Below are 23,503 nucleotides of genomic sequence, written 5' to 3' on the forward strand. Positions count from 1 at the left end.
CCTCTTCTGGGCGGCAACCAAACGCGCGGAGGGGGCGTGACGCGCGCTGAGGCCACGCCCCTACTGCATAGTCATAAGGCGGGAGGCTCTGCCTTCGGGGCGGGGCAGACAGCTCCTCGCGCTCGGGCGCGGCCGGTTGGGGGCAGGGCCTGGCTCCGGGTGCGGGCGGGGCTGGAGGCGGGGCCGGCCACGACCCTGTCCCCGCCCTCGCTCTCCTCCCCCAGCCCTTAGGCCCCGCCCCGCGCCCGCCGCCGCGCAGGGAGGGGCGGGGCCCGTCTCCGGCGGGCCCCGCCCCCTCTCTGAATATTGATGCGGCGCGCGTCGGCGTCGCCCTCCTCCCATTGAGCGAGGCTGTGTCGCGTGGCCCAGCGTCGGCGTGACGGTTGGACGCGGGCGCGGCACTGCGGGTCCCGATTGCTGCAGCCGCTTGTCAGTGTGATGAAGATTGGCACCCAGGTAAGCTGTCACTCAACCGCTCCGCCGCCGCCGCCGCCGCTCTCGCCGCCGCCGTCCCTATCAATCACACCGGCCCGCGGCCGCCGCCCGCCGCCGCCGCTGCCGCCCGGGTCTGGAGGGCCGGCGCTGCCCGGGAGGGCCCGCACTTGACCCGCCGTCCGGGGCAGGGGGCGGGGAGGGGGCGCGGGTGGGGGAGGGGAGCGGGCACCCGCGGGGGAGGGGGCGCCTTCCGGCCAGCCGGCGCGGGGACGCGCCCAGTTGGTTTTTCAGTGTGGGTTGAGGGACGCGGAAATTTCTGGAAGGCGCCGCCGCCGCCGCGCTGGGCCGAATCGAAGCGCGCGCTCCTAACCGTCCCTTTCGGAGTGCGGCGCGCGCCCCGGCGCGGGGCGGGGGCGGGGGCGCGCTGAGCCCGGCGCGGGCGGGGCGGCGGGCGTGAGGGCCGGGGGCGCGCGGCGGGGCGGGGCCCGGGCGGGCGGCGCGCGTGGGGCCGGTCGGGTCCGCGGCCTCGCGGGGTCCTCCGGGTCGGCGGGGCAGCTCGAAGGGTGTGGGGTGCGTGGCGGCGCAGGCGGGAAGATGGCGGCCGCGACCCCGGCCCCGGCCTCGGCTGTGGCGAGCGCGTGGGTCGGGGTCTTGGGGGCTGTGGGCGCGATGGGGCTTGCGCTTTCAGCGGGGCACCGGCGCGGGAGCAGCCCAGGTCCGCGCGCTGACGGCAGTGTTTGGGGCCGGGTGCTGGGGAAGCGGTTCTGGCGTCCCGGGAATCGGTGGGAAGAGCCGCTTCTGTCACACGGGTCGTGGAAATAGATGACAGGAAGTGCCAAGCAGGGGCTGGGCGCCCTGTGGGTTTGCACCTTCCTTGTGAGGGAAATCGTGTCACTGAACGAAGAATGAAGAAATGCGGAGTCTGCTTTATGTCATTCTCGTGGCTCTCGAAATGCCTTATTTGGACAGCGGCTCTGCGACCGGACCAGTTAGGGCCTCCGTTCCGATGGCAGATTCCTGACGGGAGGCCCGAGGGTCCGGGAATGGCGGCCCCCTGAGGTCGGGCCCGGGGCAGGCCAGGCTGAGTGCGACGGGGGGCTGCAGCGGGGGGTGCTCCACCTGTGTGAGGGGTTCTCCTCCAACTCTTTAGAAAGAGTTTGCTTTTCAAAACAGTAGATGCTTTTTCCTTAGGAGGTGGGTAGTTTCCTCTTCAGGATGAAAGAAACCCCCAGCTTTAGTTAGGTCTACTTTCATGATTTTTCCTGGCATAGTGAACAACAGGCTTTCTCTAAACAGAAAGAAGAATGGAGGTGAAATGTGAACCTCTTTGCCAGTGTAGTTATTGGTGATGCTCTTGCATTTAGTCGTAGATTAATTTGGAAGATGGCAGGCTGACGGAAATGAGGCTTTCATCACTCTGCTTAATTTACTTAGAGTGATTTGGGAATCCTCTCTTTGTATACAGGCATACCTCAGATAATTCGAGTTCTAATCCGGACCACCGCAGTAAAGCAAGTATTGCGGTAAAGCAAGTGACACAACACAGTTTTACGTTTTTCAGTGCATATAAAAGTTGTAATTATGCTATACTATTTAAAGTGTGCAATAGCAAGCATTATATCTATAAAAATGTGTTTACCTTAATTAAAAAATACTTTAGTACTAAAAATACTAATGATCATCTGAGCCTTCAGTGAGTCCTGCTCGTTTTGTACTTGGACAATCTTGCCTCATTGTGGATGGCTGCTGACTGATCAGGGTGGTGGTGGCTGTGTCAGTTACTTAAAATAAGGCAGCAGTGAAGCTTGCTGCATTGATGGACTCTTCCTTTCATGAAAGACTTCTTTGTAGCGTGTGATGCTGTTTTGATAGCATTTTAACCACAGTGGAAATTCTTTGAAAGTTGGAGGCTATTGTCAGACTCTGCCACTGCTATCCACTAAGTTGATGTGATATTCCAAATGTTTTGTTGTCATTTCCACAATGTGCACAGCATCTTCACTAGAAATAGCTTCCATCTCAAGAAACCACTTTCTTTGCTCATCCATAAGAGGCAACTCTTCATTATTTCCACCACATCTGCAGTTCCTTCCTCCACTGAAGTCTTGAACTCCTCCAAGTCATTACAAGGGTTAGAATCAGCTTCTTCCAAACTCCTGTTAGTGTTGATATTTAACTTCCTTCCATGAATCTTGAATGGCATCTAGAATGGTGGATTCTTTCCAGAAGGTTTTCAATTTAGCCCAGATTCATCAGAGGAATCACTACCACAGCTATAGCCTTACAAAATGTATTTCTTAAATAATTAAGACTTGAAAGTCGATATTACTCCTTGGATCCATAGCTGCAGAATGGATGTGGTGTCAGCAGACATGAAGACAGCGTTCATCTCCTTGCATTCATCTCCATCAGAGCCTTGGGTGACTAGGTACATTGTCAGTGAGCAGTAATATTTTGAAAGAAATCTTTTTCTGAGCAGTGGATCTCAACAGTGGGCTTAAAATATTCAGTAATGTGTTACTCCATTTCTAGAGCACAGTCAAGAGTAGATTTAACATAATTCTTCAGGACCCTAGGATTTTCAGAATGGTCAAAGACCATTGGCTTCAGCTTAAAGTCACCAGTGACATTTGCCCCTAACAAGAGAACCAGTTTGCCCTTTGAAGCTAAGCATTGAGTTCTCTCTAGGTATGAAAGGCCCAAGTGTCATCTTCTTCCAACGGAAGACTGTTTTGTCTATACTGAAAATCTGCTTTTTCGGCTAGCTGCGTTCATCAATGATCTTAGCTAGACCTGGATAACCTGGTGTTGCTTTTCTGTTAGTTAGCACTTGCTGCTTTACCTGGTACGTTTGTGTTATAGGGACAACTTCTTTCCTTAAACCTCATGAACCAGCCTCTGCTGCTTCCAAGTTTTCTTGTCTTGTCTTTTCTTTTCTTTTTTTTTTTTTTTTTTTTGAGATGGAGTTTTACTCTTGTAGCCCAAGCTGGAGTGCAATGGTGTGATCTCGGCTCACTGCAACCTCCGCCTTCCAGGTTCAAGCGATTCTCCTGCCTCAGCCTCTGTAGTAGCTGGGAGTACAGGCGGCCGCCACCACATCCAGCTAATTTTTTGTATTTTTAGTAGAGATGGGGTTTCACTATGTTAGGCTAGTCTCGAACTCCTGACCTCAGGTGATCCACCTGCCTCAGCCTTCCAAAGTGCTGGGATTACAGGGGTGAGCCACGGTGCCTGGCTCCAACTTTTCTTCTGCATCTTCCTCACCTCTGTCAGCCTTCATAAAATTGAAGAAAATTTGGGCTTGCTTCTGGATTAGGCTTCAGTTTAAGGGAATGTTGTGGCTGGTTTGATCTATCCAGACCACTCATACTTTCCATATCAGCAGTAAGGCTGTTTCACTTTCTTTCCCTCCCTCCCTCCCTTTCTTTTTTTGAGGCTGTTGCCCAGGTTGGAGTGCAGTGGTATGATCATGGCTCACTGCAACCTCTGCCTCCTGGGTGCAAGCAATTCTGCTGCCTCAGCCTCCCGAGTAGCTGGGATAACAGGTGTGCAGCATGTGTCCAGCTGATGTTTGTATTATTAGTAGAGGTACGGTTTCACCATGTGGCCAGGCTGGTCTCAAACTCCTAACCTCAAGTGATCTGCCCGCCTTGGCCTCCCAAAGTGTTGGGATTACAGGTGTGAGCCGCCAGACCCAACCATTTTCTTATTCATGTGTTCACTGGAGTAGCACTTTTAATGGCCTTTAAGAACTTTTCCTTTGTTCTGAGAGGTGATTTAAAATTTCAAAAATTTGTGTATATATTTTTTTTAATTTCAAAAATTCAAAAGAAACTTGTACTTTGCATTTACAACGTGGCTAGCCGTTGTTTTTCTTCTCTTTTCTTTCCTTTTTTTTTCTTTTTTTGAGATGGAGTCTTGCTCTGTCACCCAGGCTGGAGTGCAGTGGCGCGATACTGGCTCACTGCAACCTCTGCCTCCTTGGTTCAAGAGATTCTTCTGCCTTAGCCTACCAAGTAGTTGGAACTACAGGCGTGAGCCACCGTGCCTGGCTAATTTTTGTATTTTTAGTAGAGACAGGGTTTCACTGTATTGCCCAGGCTGGTCTTGAACTTCTGACCTCAAATGATCCACCTGCCTTGGCCTCCCAGAGTGCTGGGATTACAGGCATGAGCCACCACACCCAGTCCTTTTTTGTTTTTTTTAAAGAGATGAAATCTCCTTAGGTCGTCCAGGCGGGTCTCGAACTCCTGGCCTCAAGTGGTCCTCCTGCCTCAGCCTCAGGCATGATCCACTATGCCTGCCCTTGGCTAACCATGGTTTTGAGAGATAGGGTCTCATTCTGTTGTTCAGACTGGGATGCAGTGGTGAGATCATAACTCACTGCACTCTTGACCTCTTGGGCTAAAGTGGTTCTCCCACCTCAGCCTCCTGAGTAACTGAGACTGCAGGGATGTGCCACCATGCCCAACTAATTTTGAAAAATTTCTGTAGAAGTGAGGTCTCATTATGTTGTCTCAGCTGTCTCTTAAGTTCCTTTCCAGAATGGTGAATCCTTTCAAGCAGCCTTGCTGCCTTGTCCTTCCAGAGTGTTGGGATTACCCATATGAACCACTGTTCCTGACCTGGCTAACTTTTTGATTCAAGAGGCCTAGTTTTGGCCCATTTTGGTTTTTGGCATGACTTTTTTTTTTTTTTTTTTTTTTTTTTAGATGAAGTTTTGCTCTTGCTGCCCAGGCTAGAGTTCAATGGCATGATCTCAGCTCACCGTAACCTCCGTCTCCCGGGTTCAAACGATTGTCCTGCCTCAGCCTCCCGAGTACCTGGGATTATAGGCATGTGCCACCATGCCAGGCTAATTTTTTTTTATTTTTAGTAGAGCGGGATTTCTCCATGTTGGTCAGGCTGATCTCAAACACTGGACCTCGGGTGATCCGCCTGCCTTAGCCTCCCAAAGTGCTGGGATTACAGGTGTGAGCCACTGTGTCCGGCGACATGACTGACTTTTTTTTTTTTTTTTTTTTTTTTTTTTTTTTTTTTGAGTGAGAGTCTCACTCTGTCGCCCAGGCTGGAGTGGAGTGGCACGATCTCGGCTCACTGCAACCTTTGCCTCCCAGGTTCAAGTGATTCTCCTGCCTCAGCCTCCCGAGTAGCTGGGACTACAGGCACGCGCCACCATGCCCAGCTAACTTTTGGATTTTTTTTTAAATAGAGACAGAGTTTCACCATGTTGACCTGGCTGGTCTCAAACTCCTGACATTACGTGATCCACCCGCCTCGACTTCCCAAAGTCCTGGGATTACAGGCATGAGCCACCGCACCCTGCCTGGCGACATGACTTTCTAACCAACCTGGGTTTTGATTTTAAGTGGGAGATGGTGTTTCTCTTCCTTTCACCTGAACACTTAGAGGCCATTGTAAGGTTATTGATTGGCCTAATTTCAGTATTGTGGTGTCTGACAGAATGGGGGGCCCACGGAGAGGGAGAGAGATGGGGAGAACAGCCGGTCAGCAGAGCAGTCAGAACACACAGCGTTTATCCATTAAGTTCACTGTCTAATAGGGGTTTGTGACACGCCAATAAAATTACAGTGGGAACATCAAAGATCACTGATCACAGATCCCCGTAACACACATAAAAATGACAAAGTTTGAAATACTGAAGAATTACCAAAATGTAACACAGACACAAAGTGAGCTCCTATTTTTGGAAAATTGGCACCAATAGGCTTGCTTTCTCCATACAGGGTTCCCACACTTCAACTTGTGAAAAACATAATGTCTGCTGAGTGCAATAAAGCAAAACACAATAAAATGTAAAATGAGGTGCTTATAGTCTGTTGAATCTAAAATACAGCAGTGTGTTATGCCGCTGAAGATGCTCCCGATGCCTCCTGGCACGGTGCTTTCTTACCCCATCAGTGAAGGATGCTTTTCACTTCAGACATTTAAAAGTGTGCCTTAGAATTGATGAAACATGGTCAGTGAAGTAGGACTTGTTTCAAAGATTAACATTCTGTGCTTATGATCTGAGTGTCAGCAGGTTCTGTGGTAATGATACTGAGTACATTTTGTTAGGATTCCTGTACTCTAGTTTAGATGTAGTTAACGTTTCTCTGGTGGTAACTTTAGAAAAGCACTACTTGTAAGGCCAGGTGCGGTGGCTCACACCTGTAATCCTAGTACTTTGGGAGGCTGAGGCGGGTGGATTGCCTGAAGTCAGGAGTTCGAGACCAGCCTGGCCAGCATGGTGCAACCCCTGTCTCTACTAAAAATACAGAATTATCTGGGTGTGATGGCAGGAGCCTGTATTCCCAGCTACTCGGGAGGCTGAGGCAGGAGAATTGCTTGAACCCAGGAGGTGGAGGTTACAGTGAGCTGAGATCACACCAGTGCACTTCAGGCTGGGCGACAGAGCAAGACTCCATGTCCGAAAAAAGAAAAAAAAAATACTACTTGTAAATAGCTGAAATAGAAAGGTGCTACTTAGGAGAAGTAACATTCTATTTGCAGTTTACACTTTTGTTGCAAATTGTTAAAACTGTCTGAAACTGTTTAGAAGGACAGCCTGAAACTGCTAAAGTGATGCAAAGTGTAGACTCTGGTGGGGGGAGCGGGTGTCTTAAATTTTCATGTCTGCTTGGCCTCTGGGGGCCTCTTAACAGAATTTTAAAGAAAATAAATAGATTAAGAAGAGAACAAATTATTTTGAAATACAGTTATCAAAATACTGTATTGAACCAAATTGGTGATAGTCCCATTTATTAGCTAAGTAACCGGATTGAGCAGTGGCTCTGGTAATTCCTTTGGGAGTAGTGATGAGATTTCTGTGACACTCTAATACTTTGGAAAATACCTGTTGCTATTCCTGTTAAAACTCCAGGGCTTATTGTCTGCCTTTATAATTGAAAGAGTGCTAAATTTCAGCCAGAAGTTTTTGCCTTTTATCATTCATGTTCACAAATACCAAGTTGATTTACTCTCAGCCTATCCATTTGTGGGAATATATGTGTATCCTTTCTTTACTTCCTCAAATGGTTATATTGATGACAAAAGAGACAAGGAAATAAAAACAGCAGAGATAGGGGAACCCAAAGCCTAACAGTGTGCGTCCTTAGGGGTGAGGGTAAAGGAAGTGGCCGCAAGCCCTGGGAAGTTGCATTTTGCATCCATGTGCAGCACTGAGTGGATACCTGATGGTTCTGTCTTGTGTACACTGTTCAGGAAGACATGTAGAGTGGACATATCACATAGAAAAAGGTCAGTCTGGAAATTGTTAGCAGAAGCACTCAAGGGCTGAGAGGCAGGGTCCTTGGTGGAAAGAGCCAGCAGGCCTGCTGCTGGCGGTGCCCTGCTCATGAGAGTGTGCAAGTCTGGAGTCTGGCCTGTTCCTGGCCTTGGCAGATGGTAGCTCCTTGTTTTGGATTGTTAGCCCCTGCCAGTTTAGTTACTGTTTCTGGAAAATTCACATCGAAGGCAGTGTGGTAATTCAGTCAGTGTGTTGTCTGGCATGTGGTATAAAACTCCTGTTTAAAGCTCTGGTTCTGAGGCTATGCTTCAGGGACTTGAGAAGGGTACAGAGCAGCTTACTTTATTTTATTATTTATTTTATTTAATATTAATTTTATTTTATTTTGAGATAGAGCCTCACTTTTTCACCCAGGCTGGAGTGCAGTGGCGCGATCTCTGCTCACTGCAGCCGGGAGCTTCTGGGCTCAAGTGATCTTCCCGCCACAGCCCCCAAAGTAGCTGAGACTACAGGCAGGTGCCACCACACCCAGCTAACTGTACTGTTTGCCATCTGTGATTGACACTGGAGTGACTGGCTGTTTTAGTCAGATTCTCAGGGCGGCAGGGAGCAGGCTGACTTCAAGTTGGGTGGGTAGTGGAATAGGTGGTTCAGGATCATGCAGGCATAAAGAAAACAGGAATCTGTGGGATCCTTGGGATCACTGTATTATTGCTGGGCCTCTGGGCAAATGGAACCATGGTTTGCACTCTGACAGGATCCAGTTGTGCACCTGGGCTCTTGGCCTTCCGCTTCAATTAGGTGGTTGCCCTCCACCGTCTGTTCCGCCTGTACACTCCCCTACAGCGGAGGCCCACCCAGTCTTACCTGCCCTGTACTCTCCCTTTCCCAGCACCCACCTCAGAGAGTGCCTGAGCTCTTTCCCTTCACACCACCTCCCAGACACTGACCTTTGGGCTGGGGGCTGGCCTTGGGTGTTGCGGGGCTGCCTGGTCCAGGGAGTGGTGCTTGGGAGGAGTGAGCTGCTGCCACCTGCACCAGGAAGGCCCCCTTTGAGCAGGGCCTGCCGGTGGGGTTGGATCACTCAGAAGGGGCTGTGGATTGGTAGGTACTATGATCGCAGTTTCCAAAACATAATGCCTGAGTGAGAGCATGTGTTTTGTTACATGTTCTCTCAGACATTTTATGAAGGTTTGTACATTTTTTTGTATTAAAAATGTTAGGAATTTAACTTGACAAGAAAAAGGAGTATAAGGCCGGATGACACTTTGGGAGGCCAAGGTGGGTGGATCACCTGAGTCAGGAGTTTGAGTACAGCCTGAACAGCATGGAGAAACCCCATCTCTACTAAAAATTCAAAAAATTAGCTGGGCGTGGTGGTGCATGCCTGTAATCCCAGCTATTCGGGAGGCTGAGGCAGGAGAAGCACTTGAACCTGGAAGGTGGAGGTTACAGTGAGCTGAGATTGCACCATTGCACTCCAGTCTGGGCAACAAGAGCAAAACTCCATCTCAGGGGGAAAAAAAAAAAGTATAATAAACATTAGATTGCTAAACTTTACATTCTTCTAATTTTTGTTACGTATTTGAGCATATGTACTATTTTTTCCCCCCAAAACGGGGGCTTGCTCTGTCGCTCAGGCTGGAGTGCAGTGGCGCAATCTCAGCTCCCTGCAACCTCTGCCTCCTGGGTTCAAGCAGTTCTCCTGCCTCAGCCTACTGAGTAGCTGGGATTACAGGTGCCCACCACCACGCCCGGCTAATTTTTGTACTTTTAGTAGAGATGGAATTTTAACCATGTTGGCCAGGCTAGTCTCGAACTCCTGACCTCAGATGATCTGCCTGCCTTTGCCTTCCAGAGTTCTGGGATTACAGGCATGAACCACTGTGCCTGGCCCTTTTTTCCCAATTTTTGTTATGGTAAATTACACATAACAAAATTTACCATCTTAGCCATTTTCAGTGTGCAGTTCAGCAGTGGTAAGTTCGTTCATACTGTTGTACAGCCATCACCACCATCTGTCTTCAGAACCCTTCATCTTGTAAAACTGAAATTCTATACCCTTTAAACACTGCCTCCCCATTTCCCCTCCCTAAAGCCCCTGGCAAGCACCACTGTATTTCCTTCTCTGAATTTCACTACTGTAGGGACTTCATATAAGTGGAATTATGTAGTATTTGTGTTTTTGTGACCAGCTTAGCTCATTTACCTAATGTCCTTAAGGTTCATCCATGTTGTAGCATATGTCAATTTCCTTCCTTTTTAAGGCTGAATAATACTCCATTGTATGGATATACTGAATTTTTTTTTTTTTTTTTTTTTTTGAGACGGAGTCTCGCTCTGTCGCCCAGGCTGGAGTGCAGTGGCCGGATCTCAGCTCACTGCAAGCTCCGCCTCCCGGGTTCATGCCATTCTCCTGCCTCAGCCTCCCGAGTAGCTGGGACTACAGGCGCCCACCATCTCGCCCGGCTAGTTTTTTTTGTAGTTTTAGTAGAGACGGGGTTTCACCGTGTTAGCCAGGATGGTCTCGATCTTCTGACCTCGTGATCCGCCCGTCTCGGCCTCCCAAAGTGCTGGGATTACAGGCTTGAGCCACCGCGCCCGGCCGGATATACTGAATTTTGTTTATCCACCTCTCAATGGACACTTGAGTTCCTTCCACCTTTTGGCTATTTTGAATAATAAAACTGTGAACATGAATGTGTAAATACTTCTCCAAGATCCTACTTTCAATTTTTTTGGATATAGATCTAGAAGTGGTAATGCTGGATCATACTGGAATTCTGTTTTTAATTTTTTAGGGAACCTCCATCCGATTTTTCACAACGGCTATACTGTTTTCTATTCCTTTTAATTTATTTTTTATTTTTCTAAGGACCCAATAAGGAAGGAGTATCAGTTTACATTCCTACTAACAGTACAAAGGTTCCAGTTTCTCCACATCTTCGCCAACACTTATTTTCTTATTTGTTGTTGCTTTTTTTAATAGTAGTCATCCTAATGGATATGAGATGGTATCTTACTGTCATTTTGATTTGCCTTTCCCTAATAATTAGTGATGTTAAGCATCTTTTCACATGTTCGTCAGCCATTTATGTGTCTTTGGAGAAATATCTCTTCAAGTCCTTTGCCCATTTTTGAATTGGGTTTCTCACATGCATACGTGTGTGTGTGTGTGTGTGTATGTGTATTTTAAAGAGACAGTCTCACTGTTGTCCAGGCTGATCTCCAACTCCTGGGCTCAAGTAAGTAATCTAGTAATCCTCCTGCCTCAGCCTCCCAAGGAGCTGGGACTTAAAGACATGTGCCCCTGTGCCTGGCTCTGTTCATACATTTTTACATATTTATTAAGCTATTTTGTGTTATGTTTTTAGTTGGCATTTTAATGAATTTTTTTTTTTTTTTTTTTTTGAGACGGAGTCTTGCTCTGTGCCCCAGGCTGGAGTGCAGTGGCGCAATCTCGGCTCACTGCAAGCTCCGCCCCCCCGGGTTCACGCCATTCTCCTGCCTCAGCCTCCCGAATAACTGGGACTACAGGCGCCCGCCACCTCGCCCGGCTAGTTTTTCTTGTATTTTTAGTAGAGACGGGGTTTCACCGTGTTAGCCAGGATGGTCTCGATCTCCTGACCTCGTGATCCGCCCGTCTCGGCCACCCAAAGTGCTGGGATTACAGGCTTGAGCCACCGCGCCCGGCCATGAATTTTTAAAACATTTATATAATCCACACATTTCTTGTTTTAAAAATTTAAGATCTCATACACTTTTTTGATTCCAGTTTTTTGTTTGTTTGTTTTTTGTTTTTGAGACGGAGTTTCGCTCTTGTTGCTCAGGCTGGAGTGCAGTGGCACAATCTTGGCTCACCACAACCTCCACCTCCCGGGTTCAAGCGATTCTCCTGGCTCAGCTTCCCGAGTAGCTGGGATTACAGGCATGTGCCACCCCGCCTGGCTAATTTTGTATTTTTAGTAGAGACAGGGTCTCTCCATGTTGGTCAGGCTGGTCTCGAACTCCTGACCTCAGGTGATCTGTCTGCCTCAGCCTCCCAAAGTGCTGGGATTATAGGCGTGAGCCACCGCATCCGGCCAATTTCAGTTTTTTGTATTATTTTACGGCCATGCCTGATGTTGTGGAGCCTTTTGAGTATTTAGGTTTTGGTGCTTTCTGTGTTTTGCCATCTGAAAGCTGGAGTCCCTCTGACCCACCAAGCTTAGTGCTGACGGAGAGTGGAGGAAAGGGGTGGCTGCTGTGCAGGGAGGGAGTGCAGGTGCATTTCCACAGTGCCATGTGCCCAGTGCAGGCAGTGCCTGAGAGAGAGGCTGTCTGTGGAAAAGGGGTCCTTGCCTCCAGGGTTAGGGTTCCTCATTTTCTTTTTCTTTCTTTTTTTTTTTTTAAGATGGAGTCTCACTTGCTCTGTCACCCAGGCTGGAGTGCAATGGTGCGATCTCGGCTAACTGCAACCTCTGCCTCCCGGGTTCGAGCGATTCTCCTGCCTAAGCTTCCTGAGTAGCTGGATTACAGGCGTGCACCACCACGCCCGGCTGATTTTTGTACTTTCAGTAGAGACGGGTTTCACCATGTTGGCCAGGCTGATCTCAAACTCCTCACCTCAGGTGATCCACCTGCCTCAGCCTCCCAAGGTGCTGGGATTACAGGTGGGAGCCACTGGGCCCGGCCCCCTTCTTTTCTTTTCTTTTTCTTTTTTCTTTTTTTTGAGATGGAGTCTCACTCTGTCACCCAGGTTGGAGTGCACGGGTGTGATCTCGGCTCACTGCAATCTCCACCTCCTGGGTTCAAGTGATTCTCCAACCTCAGCCTCCGGAGTAGCTGGGATTACAGGTGCAAGGCACCACACCCAGCTCATTTTTGTATTTTTAGTAGAGACGGGGTTTTGCCATGTTGGCCAGGCTGGTCTTGAACTCCTGATCTGCTGCCTACCTCGGCTTCCCACAATGCTGGGATTGCAGGCGTGAGCCACTGCGTCCGGCTGGGGTCTTAAAGCTTTGATGTGAATTTAAATTTACCAGTTGTGACAGACCATCCGGCTCAGAGTCTATTAAAACAAATTGCAGGCTGGCCGTGGTGGCTCACGCCTGTAATCCTAGCACTTTGGGAGACTGAGGCAGGCGGATGACTTGAGACCAGGAGTTTGAGACCAGCCTGGTCAACATGGCAAAACCCCATCTCTCCTAAAAATACAAAAAATTAGCTGGGCATGGTGGCGGGTGCCTGTAATTCCAGCTACTCAGGAGACTGAGGCAGGAGAATTGCTTGAACCTGGGAGGTGGAGATTGCAATGAGCCGAAATCGTGCCATTGCAGTCCTGTCTGGGCAACAGGTGAGGCTCTGTCTCAGGGGAAAAAAAAAAAATTTACAAAACCTTTAAAATGTAAAATGCCTTTGATACTAGAATTTTGTCATGTCTTTAGGGGACATATGTGGACCTTTGGGTTAGAAATACTTTTTGATACAGATTTTAACAGGATTTATGAGCTATGATTATATTTGAATATTACACTTCAAATGATACCTCCTCAAACCTTGTTTGTGCCAGGCGCGGTGGCTCATGCCTGTAATCCCAGCACTTTGGGAGGCTGAGGTGGGTGGATCACAAAGTCAGGAGTTCAAGACCTTCCTGGCTAAGATGGTGAAACTCCGTCTACTAAAAATACAAAAAATAGCCAGGCACAGTGGCAGGCGCCTGTAATCCCAGCTACTTGGGAGGCTGAGGTAGGAGAATCCCTTGAGCCTGGGGGGCGAAGATTGCAGTGAGCTGAGATTGTGCCACTGCACTCCAGCCTGGGCAACAGAGTGAGACTCATCTCAAGAAAAAAAAAAAAAAAGATTTCTTGACACATGATTTCCTCAGAATGAGTCATTTATTGACTGAACACCTCTTTGGAATAGGGGCTGTGGAAGCCAGGGTGGAAGACAGATGGACAACTGGCTTGTGGTTTCTGAACCCCAGGTGCCTAAAACTTCTCACACACAAAATGAAAACTCACTCAGCTGTCATGATGTATAGTTAGTGTCCTAAAAGGTGTCCTGGAGAAGGTATTTTGGGAGGACTGGTAACAAACACAGCCCCTAGAGGTACAGTCTCTGGATCTGACTGTTGTGTTGTCTTCATTCGTTTTCTGGCTTTATTAATGCCTCAGTGTTACTGTTTGCTAGAACTGGAATTACCCTAGAATTTCCAGTGGAATTGTGACTGCTCATTAGTCATCACTGCTCTGGGTAGCAGCTAGGAGGTGGCACTGTGGGAGATGGTCCTCTGCTAGGCGTGGCACCTGGCAAGGGGGATGGGGCTGTGTGGACTCCTCCAGCATGGCAGTGTCTAGTATATCACATTACACAGGATAGTGTCACCAAACTGAGTTAGAGAGCACATTTTAGATGGATTTAAAGAAGTACAGGCCGGGCGTGGTGGCTTAACGCCTGTAATCCCAGCACTGTGGGAGGCCGAGGCGGGCGGATCACGAGGTCAGGAGATCGAGACCATCCTGGCTAACAAGGTGAAACTCTGTCTCCACTAAAAATACAAAAAATTAGCCAGGCGAGGTGGCGGGCGCCTGTACTCCCAGCTACTCAGGAGGCCAAGGCAGGAGAATGGCATGAACCCGGGAGGCGGAGTTTGCAATGAGCTGAGATCGCACCACTGCACTCCAGCCTGGGCGACAGAGCCAGACTCCGGAAAAAAAAAAAGAAGTATACTCGGGCCAGGTGCGGTGGCTCACGCCTGCAATCCCAGCACTTTGGGAGGCCAAAGCGGGCGGATCACCTGAGGTCGGGAGTTCAAGACCAGCCTGACCAACATGGAGAAACCCTATCTCTATTAAAAATACAAAACCAGCTGGGCGTGGTGGCGCATACCTGTAATTCCAGCTGAGGCAGGAGAATCACTTGAACCTGGGAGGTTGGAGTGTTGCAGTGAGCCTAGATTGTGGCATTACACTCCATCCTGGGCAACAAAAGCTAAACTCCATCTCAAAAAAAAAAGTATACTCAGATTTTCTGACTCCTCTGGGTACTAGAAAGAGGAAAAGAAAGTGGTCAGATTTTTAAAAAAGTATCACATCTCTTTGAACAGCTATAATTTTGGTCAGGGATTGGCAAACCACAGGCCTATGGGCCAGATCCCACTGACCTTTTTTTGTATGGCCCTAGGACTGAGAATGGTTTCTACATTTTTAAAGAGCTGTAAAGAAAGCATATGTAATACAGACAGTATGTGACCCACAAACCTGAAATATTTACCTTCTGGCCCTTTACAGAAAATTTTTGCCGGTCACACCTCCCACCCCATCAGTTCTTTTTTTTTTGAGATGGAGTCTCACTCTGTCACCCAGGCTGGAGTGCAATGGCCTAGTCTCAGCTCACTGCAACCTTTGCCTCCCAGGTTCAAGTGATTCTCCTGCCTCAGCCTCTTAAGTAGCTGTGACTACAGGCACCTGCCACCACACCCAGCTAATTTTTGTATTTTTAGTAGAGACGGGGTTTTGCTATGTTAGCTAGGCTGGTCTCGATCTCCTGACTTCGTGATCCGCCCGCCTCAGCCTCCCAAAGTGCTGGGATTACAGGCGTGAGCCATGGTGCCCGACCAGCCCTCAGTTCTTACTTGAACCAAATCAAAGTTGGTCTGGATCTAAATGGAATCAAATAGCAAAACTGTTGGGAGATACGAAAAACACGTGGGGATTTGGTGAGCTACTCTCCTCCAGCTGACTCATGCCTCGCTGTGATTGGTATACAGTGTTGTCTGTGTAAAAGTCGAGCCTAAAGAAATAGCTCTTAACTCACCATGAGAATTAGAAAGGAATCTATGTGAGTGGTTCTAACAGCTGAAGTCTAGAACTCTGCTTCAGTGACCAGTTCCCATTGAGCACTGGGACACGCTTTGCTGAGAGTCACTGTGGAGGGTCAGATTCTTTCCGGTGGCTCCCGTGCTTCACTGAGAGCAATTGTGTTGACCCCCCAGGCCACTGGGACAGCAGGGCAGGCTCCTTGGTCAGGGCTGGCCCAGGAGCAGAGTGGGTTAATGAGAGGAGGCCTGGTCCCTGGGACACTGGTCAGGGTCTATAGGCTGGGGACCCTGCGGGCTGGATGAGAACCCCCCTCAATGGTCTTTAGCTTCTCAGGACTTTTTTGTAGAATCTCCCTCATCTCTTCCTTTTTCTGTTTGATGTCTCTTTCTTCATATCCTCTGTAAATGGAATAAAAAAAGGGACTGAACAATTTCCAATTTTTTTTTTTTTTTTGGATAAAGAGTCTCACTATGTTGCTGGTTTTGAACTCCTGGACTCAAGCAGTATTCCTGCCTTGGGCTTCTAAAGTGCTGGGCTTACAGGTGTAGGCCACTGGGCCCGGCCTATCCCCAACCTCTTTTTTTCAGTGCTTTTGTGACAGTTGGACCTTTTGACTGGTCAGGATAACATTGCCTGGGGATGTATTTACTTGATTACTTAAATTTATGTTTCTGTTTCAATTTTTTTTTTTTTTTTTTTTTTTTTTTTTTTTTTTTGAGTCAGTCTCGCTCTGTCACCCTGGCTGGAGTGCAATGGTGTCATCTTGATGCACTGTGACCTCCACCTCCCGGGTTCAAGCGATTCTCTCAAGCCTCAGCCTCCTGAGTAGCTGGGATTACAGGCGCATGCCACGATGCCTGGCTAATTTTTGCGTTTTTAGTAGAGATGGGGTTTCACCACATTGGCCAGGCTGGTCTCGAACTCCTGAACTCAAGTAATCCGCCTGCCTTAGCCTCCCAAAATGCTAGGAGTATAGTCGTGAGCCACTGCCCCTGGCCAAAAGGGAGATTTAAAATGTTAGACAAGGCGGAAGCATTAGATAGAGGGATATTAACATATCATTTACAGGTATAGTTAATAATCATGGGTAGGCATGGTGGCTCACACCTGTAATCCTAGCACTTTGGGAGGCCGAGGAGGGCAGATTGCTTGAGCTCAGGAGTTTGAGGCTAGCCTGGGCAACATGGCAAAACCCTGTCTCTACAAAAAATACAAAAATAAGCTGGGTGTGGTGTTGTGTGCCTGTGGTTCCAGCTACTGTGGGGCTGAGATGGGAGGATCGCTTGAATGAGGGACGTTGAGGCTGCAGTGAGCCAGATGGTGCCACTGCACTCCAGCCTGGGCGACAGAACCAGACCCTGTCTCAAAAAAACAAAACAAAACAAAACAAAAGAAAAAAACCTATATGGCTGTTTTAATACAGTTTTAAAATAAAATGAAGTCAAAAGTTGGGGAGAAGTAGTCTCTAAAAATTGAAAGCAGCCGGGTTCTGTGACTCACACCTGTAATCCCAGCATTTTGGGAGGCCAAGGTGGGAGGATTGCTTGAAGCCAAGAGTTCGAGACCAGCCTGAGAAACAGCCAGACCCCGTCTCTACAAAAAAAGAAAAAAAGAAAGAAAAAAAACAAAAAACTGAAAGCAAAATGAATAAAAATAATCAAACCACAAATTTGATGGCTTAACTATACAGAAAGGAATTATTTCAGGTGACTTCAAAACAAATTGTATTGGCCGGGCGCGGTGGCTCAAGCCTGTAATCCCAGCACTTTGGGAGATCGAGGCAGGCGGATCACGAGGTCAGGAGATTGAGACCATCTTGGCTAACACGGTGAAACCCTGTCTCCACTAAAAATACAAAAAAAATTAGCCGGGCCTGGTGGCAGGCGCCTGTAGTCCCAGCTACTCGGGAGGCTGAGGCAGGAGGTGGAGCTTGCAGTGAGCCGAGATGATGCCACTGCACTCCAGCCTGGGCGACAGAGCAAGACTCCATCTCACAAAAAACACCCCAAAAAACCAAATTGTATTGTACATCCTAGCAGGGTAAATCCTAAAGACAAAATAACTAAAAAGAAACCCTGGGCAGTTTTTAGTGCGTGAATTGTTAGTAATAACATTTTTACTTATTTATGTACTTACTGACTTACACTTCCTTTTTGAGATGGGATCTTGCTCTATCCCCCAAGCTGGATCGTGCCACTGCACTCAGCTTCCAAACCTTCGCTATTGCTGGGAGATGCACTACACAAGTAAGCCACAGGACGTTGCTTTCTTCAGACCCTGGTTAATGTTTGCAGAGCATGTTACACGTGTGTGGCTTTGGAAGCTGCATCCTGGTCATAGCTGAGCGTCTTTCGTGGTGCTTGCCTCATGGACCGCCTGCTTCCTCAGCTCACTCTGTGTTTCCCATTTTGAATAATGCCATTATTCATAGGTTGAATTGATGTAATTCACTGTTGCAGGCACCAGAGTTGTACAGATTGTTGACAAGTGTCCCGTGCTTGTGAGTTCGACCTTATCTTAGAAGCACAATTATTTTATCATCAGAGGTCAGGTTGTGTAGAAGAAATGTCAGGGCTTTGAGCTGGACAGACTGAAGTTCCCCAGCCTGTGATCCATCTGTCTCCTCACCAGCGAAACAAGGACAGTGAACCTATCTGCGCCTTCTAGAGTAGTCTGGTTATGACTAGTGTGAACCCCCCGGTCACACTATTAGTAGCAAAAAACCATTGTATTATGTGGACAAATTCTGTGGACCAGGAATATGGAGAGGGAACAGGAAGTGGCCGTCTCTCCTCCAGGAGGTCTGTGTCCTCACTGGGACGACTCAGCGGCTGGGGGTGATGTAATGACTGAGGAATGGTGTCTTCTGGAGGCGCTTTCTGAAATCTGTCAGCTGGAACACGAGCTGGAGATGCTGACCAGAGCACCCGTGTGCAGACACCATAGGACCTGGGCTTCCTCACAGATTAGAGGAGGTCTTCACAGCACTGGGGGCTCCTCACAGCACTGGGGGATCCCTCAGCACTGGGGGCTCCTCACAGCACTGGGGGGTCCCTTAGCACTGGGGGCTCTTCACAGCACTGGGGGCTCCTCACAGCACTGGGGGGTCCCTCAGCACTGGGGGCTCCTCACAGCACTGGGGGGTCCCTCAGCACTGGGGGCTCCTCACAGCACTGGGGGCTCCCTCAGCACTGGGGGCTCCTCACAGCACTGGGGGGTCCCTCATAGTACTGGGGAGTCCCTCACAGCACTGGGGGTTCCCTCACAGCACTGGGGGGTCCCTCACAGCACTGGGGGCTCCTCACAGCACTGGGGGCTCCTCACAGCACTGGGGGTTCCCTCACAGCACTGGGGGCTCCCTCACAGCACTGGGGGGCTTCTCACAGCACTGGGGGTTCCCTCACAGCACTGGGGGCTCCTCACAGCACCGGGGGGTTCCTCACAGCACTGGGGGCTCCTCACAGCACTGGGGGGTCCCTCAGCACTGGGGGGGGTCCCTCAGCACTGGGGGCTCCTCACAGCACTGGGGGTCCCTCAGCACTAAGGGGTCCCTCACAGCACTGGGGGGTCCCTCACAGCACTGGGGGGTTCTTCACAGCCCTGGGGGGTCACTCACAGCCCTGAGGGCTCATCACAGCACTGGGAGATTCCTCACAGCACTGGGGAGTTCCTCACAGCCCTGGGGGGTCACTCACAGCACTGGGGCTTCCTTTATATCATTGGGGAGGGCTTCCTCAAGCATTGAGGGGTTTCCTTTATATCACTGGGGGGCTCCCTCACAGCAATGGGGGCTTCCTCACAGTATTGGGGGTTCCCGAATAGCACTGAGGGCTTCCTCACAGCGTTGGGGGCTCCTTTATATCATGAGGGGGCTTCCTCACTGCATGGGGCTTCCTGGTAGTCGGACTTCTCGCGTGGGTGCTCAGGGCTCCAGAAGGGAGTGTCACTGAACAAGATGGAAGCCTCCTCACCTTTTCTGACCCAGCTCTGGAGTCGCACAGCATCATTTCCACTGCGTTCTCTTGTTCTCAAATGAGTCACTCAGGTCAGCCTAGATTGCAGAGGAAAGGACAAAGACCTCGTGTCTCGATGGGAGAAATGCCAGAGAGTTGGGGGACACACTGGCCTTGGCGTGTAGTAGATGCAGCTCTGTCTGCCCTCACTGCCCCTTTCCTCCCCTCACGAAGCCCCATTCTTCTCCTGACACTCAAAACGCTGACTGAGCGAACGTGCGTCTCGTCTCTGCATGGCCTTGGTCAACAGGACTCACAGGCCGAGCTTCCAGGCACCTTGAGTGGCTGTGCCGGACCTCCACGCGGGCCTGCTGCGGGGTTAGGCAGGAGGAAGCGAGACTGGCCCCACTCCTGTTGACTGTTCCACCAGCACCTTCGGTTTGTGGAAGTGGTTGTGTTCAAAGAGATTTTTGTAAAAACATCACAATTCTAAAACTTTATGCATTTTTGGCATTTAAAAAGCCCTGGCAAGTCAACTGCCCTAATTCTCCTGTTCCCTTGGCCTGTAGGTCCGTACCTGGGTGACTGCCCACTTTATTTTTGTTTGCTGTTACTGTGGCCTTGTATATTTTAAAATTTGGTATTCCTTAACTCTTTTTTTTTTTCCTTTTTGAGACGGAGTCTTGTTCTGTTGCCCAGGCTGGAGTGCAATGGTGCAATCTGGGCTCACTGCAGTCTCCGCTTCCTGGGTTCAAGTGATTCTCCTGCCTCAGCCTCCAGAGTAGCTTGGATTACAGGCGCGCGCCACCATGCCTGGCTAAGTTTTGTATTTTTAGTAGACACGGGGTTTCACCATGTTGGCCAGGCTGGTCTCAGACTCCTGACCTCAGGTGATCCGCCCGACTCAGCCACTCAAAGTGCTGGGATTACAGGCGTGAGCCACCGCGCCCAGCCTTTTTTGTTTTTTGTTTTTTTTAAAGGTAAGGCAGGGTCTCCCTTTGTCACCCAGGCTGGAGTATGGTGATATGATCATGGCTCACTGCAGTCTTGACCTCCTGGACTCAAGTGATCCCCCTGCTTCAGCCTCTCAAGCAGCTGGGACTATAGACACCTCCCACCACGCCCAGCTAAAGTTTTTGATTTTTAGTAGAGATAAGGTCTCACTATGTTGCCCAGGCTGGTCTTGAACTCCTGAACTCAAACGATCCTCCCACCTCAGCCTCCCAAAGTGCTAGGATTACAGTCGGGAGCCACTGCGCCCAGCCTCTTAGCTCTTTTAAGGATAACCTAGCTACTCACAGACCTTTATTTCTCCATTTACATTTGAGAGCAGTTTTATTTTATTTTATTTTATTTTATTTTATTTTATTTTATTTATTTTTGTGGAAGTTTGATTGAGATTATATCTGCATTATTTATTATTTATTTATTTATTTGAGACAGAGTCTTGTTCTGTTGCCCAGACTGGAAGGCAGTGGCATGATCTTGGCTCACTGCAACCTCCACCTCCCAGATTCACGCAATTCTCCTGCCTCAGCCCCCCGAATAGCTGTGATTACAGGCATGCGCCTCCACGCCCGGCTAATTTTTTTGTATTTTTTAGTAGAGACGGGGTTTCGCTATGTTGGCCAGGCTGGTTTCAAACTCCGGACCTCAAGTGATCCACCTGCCTCAGCCTCCCAAAGTGTTAGGATTACAGGTGTGAGCCACTGCGCCCGACCATATCTGCATGATTTATAGATGATAATGTTTACTGAGAAAACCAGTGGAATCTCCGTAAACTGTTAGAACCACAGGAGGATCCAGAACAGTTGCCAGACACAAGATCAGTCTACACAAACTAGTGATACTTCTACTGGCAACCCACCAGAAACTGTAACTGCTCTTGAGACAGTAACCAGAAAACCCATAAAGTGTTTAGGAATTAATCTAAGAAGACCTCCAGAAAGAAGACCATCAGACTTAATCATGGACGAAGGTACAGGTCTCAGTAAATGAAGAAGATCCTGTGCTCATAGAGGGGATGATCTGTTATTATAATGATAGCTCTTTTCCCCAGGTGAATCTATAAATACATATAAAAAGTTGTTATAAAGTTGGTCAAGCATGGCGGCTCATGCCTGTGATCCCAGCACTTTGGGAAGCCGAGGCAGAAGGATTGCTTGTGCCCAGGAGTTTGAGGCCAGCCTGGGCAACATAGTGAGACACCGTCTCTGTAAAAAATACAAAAATTAGCTGGGTTTGGTGACACATAGGCGCCTGTAGTCCTAGCTACTAAGGAGGCTGCGGTGGGAGGATCACTTGAGCCTGGGAGGTTGTGGCTACAGTGAGCCATGAATGTGCCACTCCATTTCTGCATGGGTGACAGAGTGAGACCCTGTCTCAGAATAAAATAAATTGTTTCTTGATAGCAGAGACATTGTTTTTTTTGCTGCTCTATCCTCAGCAGTTAGATCAGCCAGGCATAAAGAAGACATTCCGTAAATATTTGTGAAATGAGTGAAGGGCTCTGTGAAGCATGTGTAGAATTGCGTGCTCTGCCTTCTCACTGGACGGTGACCTCAAACTCTTTCCCACTCTGCCTTGTGTCTTGTGATCGCACGATGGATAAGTGCAGTTGACTTCCCTGTTCCCTGTCGATGGATGGGTAGTTTTGTTTCCATTTTTTATTGTGAATTTGAAAAATCTTTAGCATCTAGATTTTCTTGCTAAAAGTTTTTAATGCCCTTTAAAATGAGGCTTTGACACAGAAAAGATTATTTAAGGTTATTTTAAAATCAACATTTATTTTATTTTATTTATTTTTTATTTTTATTTTTTTGAGACGAAGTCTCGCTGTGTCTCCCAGGCTGGAGTGCAGTGGCGCGATCTCGGCTCACTGCAAGCTCTGCCTCCCGGGTTCACGCCATTCTCCCGCCTCAGCCTCCCAAGTAGCTGGGACTACAGGCGACCGCCACCACGCCCAGCTAGTTTTTTGTATTTTTAGTAGAGACGGGGTTTCACCATGTTATCCAGGATAGTCTTGATCTCCTGACCTCGTGATCCACCCGCCTCGGCCTCCCAAAGTGCTGGGATTACAGGCTTGAGCCACCGCGCCTGGCCAAAATCAACATTTATTAATGTAGAGAGTTACAGGCTTGGTTTTCCTCTATTTTATATGGAAGTTGCTAATTTTATTCTCTTTATAAAGTTTAGAAAAGCTTTTTTGAGGCAGAGCCTTTCTCTGTCACCCACGCTGGTACGCAGTGGCCTGATCTCAGCTCACCGAAACTTCCGCCTCCCTGGCTCAAGCCTTCCTCCCTCCTCAGCCCCCCAAGTAGCTGGGACGACAGGCACAATACCACACCTGGCTAATTTTTGTATTTTAATAGCAATGGGGTTTCACCGTGGTGGCCAGGCTGCTCTCAAACTCCTGGCCCCAAGTGATCTGCCTGCCTCAGCCTCCCAAAATGCTGGATTACATGTGTGAGCCACCGTGCCCAGCCAAATTTAGTAAGTTTTAACTTTCACCTTTAAGACAGTCTTTGAACAACTTAAACTGATCAGACCAAATATATCTTTTTTTTTTTTTTTTTTTTTTTTGAGACGGAGTCTTGCTCTGTTGCCTAGGCTGGAGTGCAGTGACGCAATCTCAGCTTACTGCAGCCTCCGCCTCCAGGGTTGAAGCAATTCTCTTGCCTCAGCCTCCTAAGTAGCTGGGATTACAGACCCAAACCACCATCCCCTGCTGATTTTTGGTTTTTTTTTTTTTCTTTTTTTTTTTTTTTTTTTTGAGAAGGAGTCTCGCTCTGTCGCCCAGGCTGGAGTACAGTGGCCGGATCTCAGCTCACTGCAAGCTCCGCCTCCCGGGTTCACGCCATTCTCCTGCCTCAGCCTCCGGAGTAGCTGGGACTACAGGCGCCCGCCACCTCGCCCGGCTAGTTTTTTGTATTTTTTTAGTAGAGACGGGGTTTCACTGTGTTAGCCAGGATGGTCTTGATCTCCTGACCTCGTGATCCGCCCGTCTCGGCCTCCCAAAGTGCTGGGATTACAGGCTTGAGCCACCGCGCCCAGCCGGTTTTTTT

The 23,503-nt window shown here is 48.8% G+C and overlaps 1 protein-coding gene across 5 annotated transcripts in view; it reads left to right on the forward strand.

Moving 5' to 3' along the window:
* The first annotated feature begins 315 nt into the window (after nucleotides 1-315).
* PKNOX1 (PBX/knotted 1 homeobox 1) overlaps nucleotides 316-23,503 on the forward strand; it is a 70,945-nt gene continuing 47,757 nt past the window's right edge. For 2 of the 5 annotated variants that reach the window (XM_037984864.2, XM_037984865.2), the window contains exon 1: nucleotides 328-456. The gene's annotated coding sequence lies outside the window, so the exon portion shown is untranslated. Of the gene's footprint in view, nucleotides 457-19,022; nucleotides 21,418-23,503 lie in introns of those variants that run through there. The other 3 variants (XM_037984863.2, XM_037984859.2, XM_073010822.1) reach the window with 3 other exon arrangements.

This window comes from Chlorocebus sabaeus, chromosome 2 (genome assembly GCF_047675955.1).
Source record: "Chlorocebus sabaeus isolate Y175 chromosome 2, mChlSab1.0.hap1, whole genome shotgun sequence".
NCBI lineage: Eukaryota > Metazoa > Chordata > Mammalia > Primates > Cercopithecidae > Chlorocebus > Chlorocebus sabaeus.